General features: G+C 41.7%; 1 pseudogene; it reads right to left on the reverse strand.

Moving 5' to 3' along the window:
• Positions 1–1,270: 1,270 nt before the first annotated feature.
• LOC110503038 (uncharacterized) lies at positions 1,271–12,333 on the reverse strand (annotated as a pseudogene).
• Positions 12,334–13,280: the final 947 nt, after the last annotated feature.

Consider the following 13,280-nt stretch of genomic DNA (forward strand, 5'->3'; position numbering starts at 1 on the left):
CATTTTAAATCAGTTACAAATGTCAAGTGAATTTCTCCCCAAGCTTAAACGTCTGAATATGACAGAAACAATTACACAACCGTTTCTGCAAGATATATTATGGCAATGTAATTATTTTAAATAATTATAATTACAGTACAATGACAATTCAAATATTATTATTATAAATATTATTATTATCTTAATTATTATTACTATTGTCATTATTATTATTTTTATCATAATTACTTGTATTGAAAGAGAGAGGAATTACCAGGCCAGGTATACTGATCTTTAAAGTGGTTGTGAGTAAACCATTTTACTCTGTTGGTTTATATGTGTCACCAGTAATACTGAACAACGATGCAACTCTTTCTAATGGTGAACATATGTATGTATAGCAGTCAATGTTCCTGACTGTTTAGTGTTGGTCATTAGGTTTGATTGGCGCGCCCTGCCTCTCATGGTTACTTCAGAGGAGCAGCATCATTGTTTGTTGTGATATTGTAATGAAGCCCTCTTTAAAGTAATTACCCACTTTGCCTACCTCTCTGCTTTGGGTAACCAGGCTTCCTGCTCAGTTCTTACTCAAGTCATCATAAAATACACACTAAGCCTTCCTCTCTCATGTATCCATTCTATCCCAGTGTCAGTTGGCAGCTGGCTGGGCTGTAGGGGCTTCTGCCAGCATTGGCCAGCAGTAAACACATTCCCATGTGTTACTGTAAAGAAGCATCTCCAGGGTCAAGCTGTGCTCCTCTGCCACATGCCTGGTTGGCCTTCTCTCCCACCTTGTGGCACCAGGATTTTACCATGTTGTCAGTATTCTACCACTCTCATTATTTTGCACTCAATGATGCCAATGCTAAACTGTAACGAACCAAACAAATCAATCGATATTTTGGGTTGGTGACTCCTGATACATAAACACTTATTAGATATTCCAAATAGGTTGTTTTAACTTGAGTCAATAATCTTGTGTACATTTTATTCCTTTACCAACTTGAACAAGCAGCCTAAAAAAAATGTGTTGATGTAAACATTTCCATGTGATTTTAACTTGTTACTAATATGAACAATTAGCCTGAGAAAATGGTTTGTTTCATTAGTTGTTTGCTTCTTTATACCTACTAAAATGTAAATAATTCTTAATGCTATGTTATGAATGAATGAATTACTTTCAGGTGATATGTAATGCTATGTTATGAAATCATTAATTACTTTCAGGTGATGAGTAATCTTTCCTAAGAGCAAACATTGTGTAAGCTCTTAAAGATATCAAGGTTTTAGCTCAGTGTGCCAAGACAGTCTTGAGTAACTCTGACAACCTTGATTTGATACCAGGTTGTTCACACAGGCCTTGGAGCAGCCAGTTTGGTCGACACTCGGTCCAGAAGGGGGGCTGCAAGGCTGAGTCCTGGGGCCAGTCCAGATAGGTCCTGGTCTTGACCAGTCTTGCCAGACGGCTTGACCAGTCTTGCCAGTGGCTGAAGGGGATGTCCTCAAGGAAGACCAGGATGAGGATGTTCCTGTGCTCCACCAGCAGACCAGGCGTAGCTTTAAAGAGCACCAGTTACTGCACAGGTTGTGACGACTCATGGAGTAGCAGCTGCCATAGAGGCTGTCTGTGATGTTGTCATGATGTCCTTCCCCAGCAGGAAGTCCCTGATGTGCAAGCTGAGACACAGGAATGGGGGCCTCCTCTGCTCCATGCCTGGCAGTAGCTTCTCCACCACCCAGCGTTTGTCGCTCCTGCTGAACGACTCAAAGGCCTCTAGAGACATGACCTCCTCCAGACAGCTGCGGGAGATGTGTCCGAGGGGCAGCAGGTAGTCCCCGGACAGCTAATGGAGCAGCACCACCAGCATGAAGAGGAGAAGGCCCATGGAGTTGCAGATGAACAAGACAAAACCCACGTCTAGGGAACAGTTGGCCTTTGAGTACCTATTACAATTGTGGATAGCATTTTCATTCTTGCATGTTAGTCCCCAAGGTGATACATGATGACCTGAGCATGTCTCTGTTTTATTTTATTTTTTATTTCACCTTTATTTAACCAGGTAGGCTAGTTGAGAAAAAGTTCTCATTTACAACTGTGACCTGGCCAAGATAAAGAAAGGAGTTTGACACATAGAACAACACAGAGTAATACAAGGAATAAACAAACAAACATACAATCAATAATTCAGTAGAAAAATCTATATGCAGCATGTGCAAATGAGGTAGGATAAGAGAGGTGAGACAATAAATAGGCCATGGTGGTAAAGTAATTACAATATAGCAATTAAACACTGGAATGGTAGGTGTGCAAAAGATTAATGTGCAAGTGGAGATACTGGGGTGCAAAGGAGCAAGATAAATAAATAAATACAGTATGGGGATGAGGTAGATTGGAAAGGCTATTTTCAGATGAGATATGTACATGTGCAGTGATCTGTGAGCTGCTCTGACAGCTGGTGCTTATAGCAAGTGAGGGAGGTAAGAGTCTCCAACTTCAGGGATTTTTGCAGTTCGTTACAGTCACTGGCAGCAGAGAACTGGAAGGAGAGGTGGCCAAAGGAAGAATTAGCTTTGGGGGTGACCTTTGAGATATCCCTTCTGGAGTGCGTGCTACGGGTGGGTGCTGCTATGGTGACCAGTGAGCTGAGATAAGGCCAGGCTTTTTCTAGCAGAGACCTGTAGATGTCCTGCAGCCAGTGGGTTTGGCGACGAGTATAAAGTGAAGGCCAGCCAACGAGCGCATACAGGTCGCAGTGGTGGGTAATATATGGGGCTTTGGTGACCAAACGGATGGCACCGTGATAGACTGCATCCAATTTGTTGAGCAGTGTTGGAGGCTATTTTGTAAATTACATTTAGGATCGGTGGGATAGTCAGTTTTACGAGGGTATGTTTGACAGCATGAGTGAAGGATGCTTTGTTGCGAAATAGGAAGCCGATTCTAGATTTAATTTTGGATTGAAGATGTTTAATGTGAGTCTGGGAGGAGAGTTTACAGTCTAACCAGACACCTAGGTAGTTTCCCACATGTTCTAATTCAGAACAGTCCAGAGTAGTGATGCTGGACAGACGGCATTGAAGCTCATCTGGAGGTTAGTTAACACAGTGTCCAAAGAAGGGCCAGAGGTATACAGAATGGTGTCGTCTGCGTAGAGATGGATCAGAGAATCACCAGCAGCAAGAGTGCCATCATTGATGTATACAGAGAAGAGAGTTGGCCCGAGAATTGAACCCTGTGGCACCCCCATAGAGACTGCCAGAGATCCGGACAACTGGCCCTCCGATTTGACATATTGAACTATATCGGGGAAGTAGTTGGTGAACCAAGCGAGGCAATCATTTGAGAAACTGAGTCTGCCAATAAGAGTGTTGTGATTGAGAGAGTCGAAAGCCTTAGCAAGGTCAACGAATACAGCTGCACAGTAATATCTCTTATCGATGGTGGTTATGATATCGTTTAGGACCTTGAGCGTGGCTGAGGTGCACCCATGACCAGTTCTGAAACCAGAGAGCATAGCAGAGAAGGTACGGTTAGATTCGAAGTGGTCGGTAATCTGTTTGTTAACTTGGCTTTCAAAGACCTTAGAAAGGCAGGGTAGAATAGATATAGGTCTGTAGCAGTTTGAGCCGAGAGTGTCTCCCCCTTTGAAGAGGGGGATGACCGCGGCAGCTTTCCAATCTATGTGAATCTCGGAAGATACAAAAAAGGGGTTGTACAGGCTAGTAATAGGGGTTGCAACAATTTCGGCAGATAATTTTAGAAAGAGAGTTTGTACTACAGGATGCACATTTCTGTTTGAAAAAGCTAACCTTAGCTTTCCTAACTGCCTGTGTATATTGGTTCCTAACTTCCCTGAAAAGTTGCATATCACGAGGGCTATTCGATGCTAATGCAGAACGCCACAGGATGTTTTGGGGTCCAGGATCCAGGGGACCAGCCAGTACTTATCACAACTGATTACCTGGACATGTCTCTGTCCTTGGGCCCAGGGGACCAGCCAGGAGTTATCACAGTTGCAATGTATTCGAGGAACATAGAATACCAGGGACCTTAGGCTGGTCAGGGTCTCTGGGAAGCTCTCCATCACACTGAACTCTTCTAGAGATTCCACCATCAACTGCCTGAGGGAGTGGAGGTCTCTGCTCAGCTCTTCCTCCAGAGTGAATTGAATTCAGGCTCTCCAGCCTGGTCAGGTTGTGAAACATGTTGGCCAGCCTCTCCCATCAGGTTCAGAAACCTCAGCTGCACAAGCATGTCCAGGTCAGATAAGTATTCCAGGGAGGTGAGGTACCGTGCGGTGAAGTGATGCCCACATAGAAGTTGATCATTACTGCTGTGAGACTGAAGACAGACTGGAAGATTGGCCTTCAGCAGTTGAGCACGTAGCTGAAGAGTGAGGCCGGGTTTTAGGGTGCTGTTGATGATGGTAAGAGGGTACCAATGGAGGAAATGTTCAAATGAGTCAGGCCTTGAGGGATGGCACCAAATATATGTGTCACGTTCACACTGTTCTCCACCTCAGAGGGAGGAGGGAGAAAGTCCCCTAAATCTATGTTCGTCAGCAAAGTGAGGTGGATGAATGCAGACACATCGATATATACAAGGGGGTTTTCTCACAGCATGAGGGTATCCAAGCTGTCAAGGCCAAAGAAATTATTATCTGTAATCTGAGAGATCATGTTTAATGTTAGGTCTAAGAATCTCAATTCACCCAGTCCCTGAGATGCTAAGTCTAGAATAATAGTTATGTCATTGAGTCCTGAATCTAGCCACTCCAGATGTCTCAAGCAATTAAAATGCTCTGACGTGATGTGGGATAACTTTCAAAAGAAGACTAACTGCCACATCGGTATGATTCCTCAAACAATGAATCAATCCTAAATTGACACTGTCATTATCTCTAGAAAAGATTACTATTTCTCAGTGCAGACCATGACTAGTTTCCAATTTTATGGATCCTTAAATCAAGTTTTGTGATTGAGAGTTTATGTACTGTCCCACAAACAGACAAAAAATACATGTTTTTGTCGTCGAAATCGAAAGAACGCAATCTACTGATACCAGACTGCAGAAGCTGAGTCTGTCCTTCATCAATATCAGGCAAAATCAGAGATGATATGTTTTCGAATCATATTTAATTATGTGACGCACCCCACTGAATGAAAAGTCCACTTCTTGCAGACAATAGAAATAAGGAAGCTCAAGAAAAGCTCTGTTTCTGTCAGAGCAGTTCTGGTGTCTCAAAATGTCTATCTCCTCTGAGTGAAAGAAATACATCCCAGCAAGAGACACTGTCACACCCTGACCTGAGATATCTCTGTTTTCTTTATATTTTGGTTAGGTCAGGGTGTGACTAGGATGGGTACGCTAGTTTTTGTATTGTCTAGGGTTTTTGTATGTCTAGGGTTGTTGTAGGTCTAGGGGCTTTTGTATTTCTATGTTGGCCTGATATGGTTCTCAATCAGAGGTAGCTGTTTATCGTTGTCTCTGATTGGGGATCATATTTAGGTAGCCATTTCCCGTTTGTGTTTGGTGGGATCTTATTCTATGTTTAGTTGCCTGTCTGCACTATTCGTTTTAGCGCCACGGTTCGTTTTGTTAGTTTGTTCAGTGTTCTTTCTGTAATAAAAGAAGAATGTACGTATACCACGCTGCACTTTGGTCTCCTTCGTATAACGAACGTGACAACTAAGTTGTTGTAAGATTAATTTTAATAGATACCTAAAACCGGATTGTCTTCTCAGAAAGAATGCATTTGTTACTCAACCGACCCAAGGAAGCAAAAATCCAAACCGCATAAAATCCCAACAGAGGAAAGACCAACCTAATTCTTCTGGTGAAGTAGAGACACCTGCAGATTATGTTGGTGGTTTTGTTTGTCCAGGGGAATTGATTTCAGTTTCTTGTTCAGTTTAATTCAGTGAAGGTCAGTTTATCCAATGTCTGGAATAGATGACTGAGCAGCAGATTTCGGCTTTAATAAATGGCATGAGACCTTTTTGGGTTTACATGTCGATGTATTTCACCTGTGTTCTAGCTCCTTTTGTCTGTCATCCATGTTCTCTCATCTGTCTGTTACCTGTGTTCTTGCTCGTCTGTCTGTTACTTGTGTTCTATATCCTCTGTGTATTTTACCTGTGTTCTTTCTCCTCTGTGTTTTACCTGAGTTCTTTCTCCTGTGTGTCTGTTACCTGTTCTTTCTCCTGTATTTTACTTATGTATATTTGACTTGTTGTATCTCCTGTCTTTTACCTGTGTATATTTGACTTGTGTTATATCTCCTGTATGTTACCTGTGTTCTTGCTCGTCTGTCTGTTACCTATTCTATATCCTCTGTGTTCAGTCTCTTTCTGGTCTATTTTTATATTGTTTGGACAGAGAGAGAGGCTTTGAGGCACAATTACTGTTACTGATTACCACTGTCTACCACTGTCTACCTTCCCTTTCCACATGCGCCGAATACAACAGGTTTAGACCTACTGTGAACTGCTTACTTACAAGCCCTTAACCAACAATGCAGTTCAAGAAATAGATTCAAGAAAAACAATTACCGAATAAAAGAGAAAAAATATCAACACAATAAATGTACATAACAATAACGAGGCTATATACAGGGGGAACCTGTACTGATCCTTATAAAAAGGTAATGAGTTGTATGTGTTGGTATATTTGACATGCAACACAGTCTGGGGTCGCTCTCAACTAACTTTGGTAGGCCCAGATCTATATGCAACGTGGTACCTTTCTCAGTAAAGGCACACGTGTTTTTTTTTTAAACCATTGTCAGTTGTATCTTAATTTTCCCATTCACTCCATATCCAAATGTCAAAGTAGACCTTTTGCAATTACATCACATAGTGTGATTGCCTGCATATTTGGTGAGCTTCTCTCTTTAAGAAAAATTGAATGTAAATAAATTAAACCAACATGGTGTAAACTATGGTTGGATGTGGATCACCCATGTGTGTTTCGTGTGTCTATGACAATGGAGACTGATGATTATGATTGGTTAATTGCAGGCAGGTTATATAATAGCTTGCGCTATGGGAGGGTTCATATTTCACAGATTGGAGGAGAAAGGACAAGGGTGCTGGCGATCGGCATGTAATATGTTTAACTACGGGAGTGTTTTGAGAATTGGAAATTGCTTACATCCCTCTCTGTCCACGGGGACACTGTCCAGATCTCAAGGTACACACACACACACACACACACACACGTTTCCTTATGTAGCGTGTTTCAGGGCCTTCATGGCATAGTGCCAACGCGTCACTGCAATTTCAAGGCATTGTCTGAGTGGCAAAAACAGTAGAAGGGCAAGTAAGAAAGGTTTTTCTGTTGCAGAGATCTATGCAGAGATAAATGTGAGACAGTCAGACATAACCACAATACTACTTTTTGAATATGAGGAACTTTTCACATGTAATATTTACTCTGTTTTCATGACGTGGCAACACAGAACTGTGAACCTCTCTCCGACGTGACAGGCTTCATGTCATTTAAGAACAGACTGGATAATGTTTCTTTGACCTTTTTAACTTTGCATAAATAAGACACCCTTTCAGGCCTTTCTATGAGAGCCTTCTGTGTGCCATAGGTTTACCATAATACGCTCACTTCATAGTCTATCTTTATTTGTTTGAAGGAAATGGACACAAAAACATACAGAATTATGTGTAATTACATGTGAAGCTTTATTTAATTTTGAAGGAACTATGAAAGGAAAACAAACTAGACAAGGGTCTATAGTGTTCACCAGAAGGGAGTGCCTGATGTTGTCTGGGCCAAACTGGCTGAATGGTTTGAATTTACTGCTCCACCACAGTAAAATTGTCCTAATCACAAGGTAAACATATACTTCCCCTCCTATCAGAGCGCTCGGCAAATGGGGGGTTAACTTTCACTGTTGTTTTCCTACTTATTCGGATTTAAAAACACCAGCATAATTATTTGTAAGTACCACTTTGATTTTGTGAATTTGTTTGAAAGGGGCTGAAGGTGTTTTACTGAATTATTCACTTAAGTTTGGTGGTGGAGTTTCCTTGCAGCATTTCAAGTCAAATTAGAAGCTGGGTAGTGTTACATATCTTTAGGCTTTTTTTCCATTTCCTGATTTTAATCTGACTCCACCTCCTGAAGACGTTGCCCAATTATTTTTATTTTATTTTACCCATACATAAATGTATAACTAAGAATTTTTTACCTTTATTTAACTAGGCAAGTCAGTTAAGAACAAATTCTTATTTTCAATGACAGCCTAGGAACAGTGGGTTCAGGGGCCTGTTCAGGGGCAGAACGACAGATTTGTACCTTGTCAGCTCGGGGGTTTGAACTTGCAACCTTCAGGTTACTAGTCCAACGCTCTAACCACTAGGCTACCGTGCCGACCCGAATGCCACACTCACTCAATGAAATAAACAAGAATGCCACACTCAGTCAATGAAATAAACAATAAACCAATTTATTAATTCATTCTACATTTAATCACGGTGTGTAATCATTTCATATTGTATATGAAATATTTCATTTGTAAAAACAAAAAATGAAAAAAATCAATAACGTTCAATAACGTTGAGATATGTTGAGATATGTTCAGCAACCATAACGTTCATTGAGATATGTTCTGCAACCATAACGTTCATTGAGATATGTTCTGCAACCATAACGTTCATTGAGATATGTTCTGCAACCATAACGTTCATTGAGATATGTTCAGGAACAATAACATGAATTTGAGCAAGCTGAGGAAGAGTAAAACAGACAAGGGATAGATGAGGCTGAAGAGAAGGAAGCAACATGACTGACTCATGTACAGCGCATTCGGGAAGTATTCAGATCACTTGACTTTTTCACATTTTGTGACATTACAGCCTTATTCTAAAATGTATTAAAATACATTTTTCCCTCATCAATCTACACACAATACCCCATAATGACGAAGCAAAAACAGCTTTTTAGACATTTTTGCATTATTATACATTAATGTATTAAAAATAAAAAAACTGAAATATACCATTTACAGTGCCTTGCGAAAGTATTCGGCCCCCTTGAACTTTGCGACCTTTTGCCACATTTCAGGCTTCAAACATTAAGATATAAAACTGTATTTTTTTGTGAAGAATCAACAACAAGTGGGACACAATCATGAGGTGGAACGACATTTATTGGATATTTCAAACTTTTTTAACAAATCAAAAACTGAAAAATTGGGCGTGCAAAATTATTCAGCCCCCTTAAGTTAATACTTTGTAGCGCCATCTTTTGCTGCGATTACAGCTGTAAGTCGCTTGGGGTATGTCTCTCAGTTTTGCACATCGAGAGACTGAATTTTTTTCCCATTCCTCCTTGCAAAACAGCTCGAGCTCAGTGAGGTTGGATGGAGAGCATTTGTGAACAGCAGTTTTCAGTTCTTTCCACAGATTCTCGATTGGATTCAGGTCTGGACTTTGACTTGGCCATTCTAACACCTGGATATGTTTATTTTTGAACCATTCCATTGTAGATTTTGCTTTATGTTTTGGATCATTGTCTTGTTGGAAGACAAATCTCTGTCCCAGTCTCAGGTCTTTTGCAGACTCCATCAGGTTTTCTTCCAGAATGGTCCTGTATTTGGCTCCATCCATCTTCCCATCAATTTTAACCATCTTCCCTGTCCCTGCTGAAGAAAAGCAGGCCCAATCCATGATGCTGCCACCACCATGTTTGACAGTGGGGATGGTGTGTTCAGCTGTGTTGCTTTTACGCCAAACATAACGTTTTGCATTGTTGCCAAAAAGTTCAATTTTGGTTTCATCTGACCAGAGCACCTTCTTCCACATGTTTGGTGTGTCTCCCAGGTGGCTTGTGGCAAACTTTAAACAACACTTTTTATGGATATCTTTAAGAAATGGCTTTCTTCTTGCCACTCTTCCATAAAGGTCAGATTTGTGCAATATACGACTGATTGTTGTCCTATGGACAGAGTCTCCCACCTCAGCTGTAGATCTCTGCAGTTCATCCAGAGTGATCATGGGCCTCTTGGCTACATCTCTGATCAGTCTTCTCCTTGTATGAGCTGAAAGTTTAGAGGGACGGCCAGGTCTTGGTAGATTTGCAGTGGTCTGATACTCCTTCCATTTCAATATTATCGCTTGCACAATGCTCCTTGGGATGTTTAAAGCTTGGGAAATATTTTTGTATCCAAATCCGGCTTTAAACTACTTCACAACAGTATCTCGGACCTGCCTGGTGTGTTCCTTGTTCTTCATGATGCTCTCTGCGCTTTTAACGGACCTCTGAGACTATCACAGTGCAGGTGCATTTATACGGAGACTTGATTACACACAGGTGGATTGTATTTATCATCATTAGTCATTTAGGTCAACATTGGATCATTCAGAGATCCTAATTGAACTTCTGGAGAGAGTTTGCTGCACTGAAAGTAAAGAGGCTGAATAATTTTGCACGCCCAATTTTTCAGTTTTTGATTTGTTAAAAAAGTTTGAAATATCCAATAAATGTCGTTCCACTTCATGATTGTGTCCCACTTGTTGTTGATTCTTCACAAAAAAATACAGTTTTATATCTTTATGTTTGAAGCCTGAAATGTGGCAAAAGGTCGCAAAGTTCAAGGGGGCCGAATACTTTCGCAAGGCACTGTACATACTCAGTATTTTGGTGAAGCCTCTTTGGCAGCGATTACAGCCTTGAGTCTACGAGCTTGGAACACCTGTATTTGGGGAGTTTCTCCCATTCTTTGTAGATCCTCTCAAAATCTATCAGGTTGGATGGGAGCATCGCTGCACAGATATTTTCAGGTCTCTAATCAGCTCTAGGAAGACTCTTGGTGGCTCCAAACTTCTTCCATCTAAGAATGATTGAGGCCCCTGTTTTCTTTGGGACTTTCAATGCTGCAGAAATGTTTTGGTACCCTTCCCCAGATCTGTGCCTCGACACAATCCTGTCTCTACGGAAAATTCCTTCGACCTCATGGCTTGGTTTTTGCTCTGACATGCACTGTCAACTGTGGAACCTTACATAGACTGGTGTGTGCCTTTCCAATTCATATACAATCAATTGAATTTACCACAGATGGACTCCAATCAAGTTGTAAAAACATTTCAAGGATGATCAATGGAAACAGGATGCACCTAAACAGGATGCACCTAAACTCAATTTCGTTAATTACACTGGAAACAGGAAGACAGCCACACTCACTAATTACATTGGAAACAGGAAGACAATCACACTCATTAATTACACTGAAACCATGAAGACAGCCACACTCATTAATTACACTGAAACCATGAAGACAGCCACACTCATTAATTACACTGAAACCATGAAGACAGCCACACTCATTAATTACACTGAAACCATGAAGAAAGCCCCACTCATTAATTACACAGGAAACAGGAAGACAGCCCCACACATTAATTACACTGGAAACAGGAAGACAGCCACACTTATCAATCACACTGGAAACAGGAAGACAGCCCCACATGTTAATTACACTGGAAACACTCAAACGGCATACCATTGCATTTCTCCATCTCTGGCCCGTGCATGTTAACATTCCCACACATACTGAGAGTTATTACAAATGGGTGATGTCATGCATGGCTGAATATAGTCATATAATATGAATATACTTACAGTATATGTACTCTGTCTCGCAGACTATTTCCGATCTCTGCAAGTATACATTTGAATTCAATCTAGTCATCAGAAAGGTTTCAATAATACAATGTTGATTTTTAACACAATTTCATAATTGTTTGGGTGGTTAACATTTTATGAATGTGTGCTTTCTAAAATTTAAATTGGATTATTTAAAGTTTCATAAATATATAGCAGGGGATGTTAAAGAAGAAGTACCTCTAGATATACTGTACCTCTACCTACCTCTAGATATACACTATCTATCACGTTTCAGGCATGACCCAGATGCAGACAGTGTTGAGAAACAAACGTTTCTTTTTGAAGCAGGGGCAGGCAAGCGACAGGTCAAAGGCAGGCAGGGGTCTATAATCCACAGAGGGTGCAAAGGGTCCAGAACGACAGGCCTTACTGATCACCTCCCGGAGATCCTGGTACTCCGCGGGAATGGCGGAGAGGTCCGAGGCAACTTCAGAGGCCCCAGGAAGATGGGCGTGGCAGAATGGGCTCCAGCCAATGACGGCACCGGCAGGCCAGTCAATGAGGGGATTGTGTCGCTGGAGCCAGGAAAATCCCAATACCACGGGAAACGGAAGAGACTTAATGAGCAGAAACTGGATCATATCGCTATGGTTCCCTGACACACGTAGGTGGATGGGGGTGGTATTGTGGGTGACCCGGCAAATAGAGCGCCGATCCAGTGCTCTAACATCCATGGGACTGGAGATGGGCTAAGTGCGGATATCCGGCTCAGAAGCCAGGGTAGCGTCCATAAATCTCTCATCGGCCCCAGAGTCGATGAGGACCCGGAGAAATTTTGACTGGTTCCCCCACAGCAACGTGGCATGAAAAGGCATGTGAGTAAGGGGAGAGGAAAAGTTCTCTCTATGTACCACAAGAGTACTCACTCCTACCGGTGAGCTTGGTCTTTTAACTTGTCAAAAAAAATAATCCAGAAAATCACATTGTATGATTTTTAAGTCATTCATTTGCATCTTATTGCATGACATAAGTATTTGATTACCTACCATCCAGTAAGAATTCTGGCTCTCACAGACCTCTTAGTTTTTCTTCAAGAAGCCCTCCTGTTCTCCACTCATTACTTGTATTAACTGCACCTGTTTGAACTCGTTATCTGTATAAAAGACACCTGTCCACACACAATCAAACAGACTCCAACCTCTCCACAATGGCCAATACCATAGAGCTGTGTAAGGACATCAGGGATAAAATTGTAGACCTGCACAAGGCTGGGATGGGCTACAGGACAATAGGCAAGCAGCTTGGTGAGAAGGCAACAACTGTTGGCGCAATTATTAGAAAATGGAAGAAGTTCAAGATGACGGTCAATCACCCTCGGTCTGGGGCTCCATGCAAGATCTCACCTCGTGGGGCATCAATGATCATGAGGACGGTGAGGGATCAGCCCAGAACTACACGGCAGCTCTAAAGAGAGCTGGGACCACAGTCTCAAAGAAAACTATTAGTAACACACTACGCCGTCATGGATTAAAATCCTGCAGCGCACGCAAGGTCCCCCTGCTCAAGCCAGGGCATGTCCAGGCCCGTCTGAAATTTGGATGATCCAGAGGAGGAATGGGAGAAGGTCATGTGGTCTGATGAGACAAATATAGCTTTTTGGTCTAAACTCCACTCGCTGTGT

This window comes from Oncorhynchus mykiss, chromosome 23, assembly GCF_057628025.1.
Source record: "Oncorhynchus mykiss isolate SJ-2025 chromosome 23, ASM5762802v1, whole genome shotgun sequence".
Lineage (NCBI taxonomy): Eukaryota > Metazoa > Chordata > Actinopteri > Salmoniformes > Salmonidae > Oncorhynchus > Oncorhynchus mykiss.